Raw genomic sequence first — 4,436 nt, forward strand, 5'->3', positions numbered from 1 at the left:
GTGAGTTCGAGGCCAGCCTGGTCTAGAAGAGCTAGTTCCAGGACAGGAACCAAAAGCTATGGAGAAATCCTGTCTCGAAAATCAAAAAATAAATAAATAAATAAATATAAATAAATAAATAAATAAATAAATAAATAAATAAATTACAACTGTGGTTCTTCACTGGGAAGGCTCTCCCGGTGCTTCCTCCTGCCCATTGGCAGGTTGAGGCACACCAGAACCCTGGAACCCACATGACAACCTGGCTTCTCCAACTAATGGATCACTGGGCTCCTCTGTCTAACACTGACATGATTGCTGAGTCCCCGCTTCTTCAAGTCTGGCCATTTCCCATGAGTGAGGACTTGTCTCTCTAGCATCTTTCTTGCCTTTTGGCCTCATTAAGCCCTAGTACCAGGCAACCACAGCTCTCTTGGGCTTAGAGCCCTTGGCCCCTGCTCTGTATCTGACAAATCGCTGAGGCAGCCTGTGCTTTCTCGAAGAATTACAGACCGTTGGGTCTCACTTATCTGCCTCATTCAGGGGAACCTCCAACTTTTGCATTCAGTGCCAGATTCTAAACTCGTCTGCCTTTGCAGTCAGATCTGGCCCAAATATCCCTTAGATATCACTTTCTGATCTGCTCTCTTTCACCTGCAACAAATCTGCTTACTCTTCTCTGATGGCTTTGCTGGATCTGTGGTGGGGTTATCCACCTCTGACCACTCCCCTGGATGCGAGGCTTCCTTTCTCCAGCACAGTCCTTTCCTCGCCTTCTGGCTTTTCTCCAAGTCCTGGTATCAAATGACTGTGTCTGTCTTGGCTCAGAACCCTTGGCCCCTGCTCTGTGTTTGATGATTCACTGAGCAACCTGTGCCTACTCAAATGCATCCTCTCTGAATTCCTGAGATGCTCAGAGTTGCAGGCCTTTGAATCTTTTCACACCTGTGAGGGATTTTTTTTCCCTAATTAAATCATTTGTAGTGGGAAGATCCAGTTCTAATCTGGATCTCTGAGGTGGGAAGATCCATCTTTAATCTTGGCCACACCTTCTGCAGGCAGCCTGTGTAAGCACCCCAGCTTACTTATTGGGTAAAGGTCACCTGATGTGGCCTTGAGGAATTAAATCAAGTTGGTTGGAGGGTGTACAGCAAAACTTAGGCTGTGACAAATTTTATTTTATTTATTTATTTATTTTTTGGTTTTTTGAGACAGTATCATATATATATATATATGTGTGTGAGTGTTGATTGATTTATTAAAGATTTATTTATTATGTACAGAGTTCTGCCTGCATTTGTACCTTCACCCCAGAAGAGGGCACCAGATCCATTACAGATGGTAGTGAGCCACCATGTGGTTGCTGGGAATTGAACTCAAGACTTCTGGAAGAACAGTCAGTGCTTTTAACCACTGAGCCATCTCTCCAGCGTCCTATCATATATATTTATATATAAAGGTTTATGAGCATTTGTCAAATATATTTGTCAGGGTTTTCTAGAGGAACAGAACTTATAGAATGAATAAATACACTCTTGGAGCCTCAGGTTTTCGGATCTGTAAAATGGGGATGATAAAATAAGATATGCCAACTCATAGATTTCACAAAAACCTAAATGGGAACAGGCAGGAAGGTGCTGGGCACAGCACTGGGGACGTGGTGGACAGGCATGGTGCTGTCAATGAACTAGCCTTGAGTTCCAGAATACTATTTAATTTAAGCAAAGGAGAGCACAGCCACCCTCCTCACTTCGCAAACGAAAAACATGGTCTCAAAGGGTTCAGTGACTCCCCAAGGGCACAAGACCTAACTACTGGGCCAAGGTGGGAGAGACAACTCCTAATTAGAAGCTCGTGTTGTAGGTGCCTCTATAAAAACCACCTGTGAGACTCCGAGGGAGAGAACAGAGTACCACACCCAGAGAGCTAAAGCCGGAAGGAGCAGGAAGGTCCTCCATAGGTCAGTGGTTTTGTAATCTGTTAGGACACCAAACAGTAGGAAAGGGAAATTGAAGGTTAGCCTCTTGTCCCAAAGAGGAAGCCTGTGGGCTGGATGTTTAATTGAGGGCTCTAGCTCTGGGGATGGAGAAAGCATTTATTGCCCTAAGCAGCTCCTCAGGACAACCTAGGCAGGGCACAGTTGTTACTGAGTACTCTGAAGCCTGGATTTGAAGCCGCATCCTGCTGTGTGACATGGGACAGGTGACTGAATTTCAAAGTTCCCGTGTCTGGAAATTTGTTTGCTGTACTGTGACCACAGTGAGTCAGTGCATGTGAGGTTAGCGTTACTTTGCACACGGTCCCTGCAGAAGGCCAGGGGCCGTATTGAAGTAAAAGTTGCTTGTGGAAGGCAGAGCCCTGGCTCTCAAGCTCAGTGGCTTGGAACTGAGAGGTTCAGCAGATGAGGAAGTGTGAAGCTGGTCCATGGCCACCTGGGGAAGAGTTATGCCTCTGGTTAGTCAACTGTTAGTCAACTGTTGTTAGTTAGCCGTTGCTAATAGAGAAGCCACAGACACAAACTGCCCTCGTCCAACTACTCAGAGATGAGTTGTCTTTGATTATGTAGTTTAAAACCTGTAAAGGTAATTTTTTGTCATGGCAACATAACAGTCTTTCCCAGTGATAAATCCTTTTGTTTTTTTTTTCTCCTTCTTTTTCTTTTGGTTGTTATGTTTAGAGACCGGGTTTCTCAGTGTAGCCCTGATTGTCCTGGAACTCACTCCTCGGATTCAGAGATCCACCTGCCTCTGTCCCCTAGTGCTGGAATGGAAAGGTGTGTGCGGTTGAGGACTATTAGTGTAAGGGGTGTGACTCTGGATATTCTACATTCGTACCATGTGAAGCTGTGACTCTTTGCCTGTCTAAATTGCCTGATGGTCCTAATGATGAGCTAAACAGCCAATAGCAAGGCAGGAGCAAAGATAGGCGGGGCTAGCAGGCCTCAAAGGCCAAGAGATCCATCTTCTCCTGCCTCCTGAGGGCTGGGATGAAAGGCAGAGGCCACCACAGCAGGCCTGATAAGCACTTTTCTAAAGACTTGTTTCAGTTTCAATTTAGCATATGCTTGCATTTACCCGTGGCTAAGTGCACACGCGTGCAGATACCATGGAACTGTTGCAGGTACTTCTGAGTTGCCCAACATGTGTGATGGGTGCCAACCTTCAGTACAAGCTCTTTAACACTGACCCATCTCTCCAATGCCAAGAGTCCTTTCTCCCCCTGTTCAATTGACTTCTATTTCCTAACACTCCCCCTTCCAGGAGTTGCCTTATTTTAACATAGGATCTTTTGCTGGGGCTTTTCTGGGCTGTCTAAGTTGAGCCCAGGCTATAACTAGGAGGTCCATCCTGAATGTCCATCTTACATCCTGAACCTAGGGAGTTTCCCAACAGAGAGATCAGGGGAGCGACCTATCCAATCAGAAATGGGACCTAGGAGGCCAGCTCCTCGTCTCTCATCTTGTAGATGTGGGGTGTGAAGTCAGAGATAAACGTTCCTGGTCAGATCTCCCAGTTGAAAGGTCTCGATGTGAGTTTCGAGGAAGACACCGAGATGAATTGTTTGGGGCTAAGGCATTTAGTAGATGAGCTATTAATGCCAGGTTTGGTGATGAACACCTTTAATCCCAGTTCTTGGAAGGCAGGGACAGGTGGATCTTTGTGAGTCCGAGGCTAGCCTGGTCTACATAGAGAGCTTGAGGAAGCTAGGACTAGAGAGATACTGCCTCAAAAATAAAACAAACAAGCTGGGCGGTGGTGGCGCATGCCTTTAATCCCAGCACTCGGGAGGCAGAGGCAGGCGGATCTCTGTGAGTTCGAGACCAGCCTGGTCTACAAGAGCTAGTTCCAGGACAGGCTCCAAAGCCACAGAGAAACCCTGTCTCGAAAAACCAAAAAAAAAAAATAATAATAATAAAATAAAACAAACAAGCAAAATGAAACACAAACATGCAAAGAAGAGTTATTTGCCATGGACAGACAGCAGTATGGAAGTGATAGGGTGGAGGTTCATTGAAGAAAAATCAGGCCACGAGGTGGCAGCAGGGGTCCTTCATACCGGTCTCTGAGGAAAGGGGGATGTTTTTTCACAGCAGGAACAAGCAGCCAAACTCTCCAATTCCCCAGCAAGTTGCAGGAAGGGGTTGGGAGAGGATTCTGGAGGGCTGCCACCCAGGAGCTCTTTGATGGGTCCAAGCTTGCAAACTCACTTCTCCAAGTGAGAAATCCAGGCCCCTGACCAACTTGTTATACTTATGCCGTGCTTCTGTAACCCTGACTGTTTGCCTGCCCGACCCCCCATTTAGAAACTCCCCATTCCTGAGCTACAAAAACCCTTATCTTCCTCATGTGCAATGATGATCTCTTGAGCCCCATCTTAGAGATAAACAACCCATGCACATACATATATGCACACACACACACACACACAAATCAAAAATGACTTGTTTTAGCCGGGCG

This window comes from Microtus ochrogaster, chromosome 8 (assembly GCF_000317375.1).
Source record: "Microtus ochrogaster isolate Prairie Vole_2 chromosome 8, MicOch1.0, whole genome shotgun sequence".
Classification (NCBI taxonomy): Eukaryota; Metazoa; Chordata; class Mammalia; order Rodentia; family Cricetidae; genus Microtus; species Microtus ochrogaster.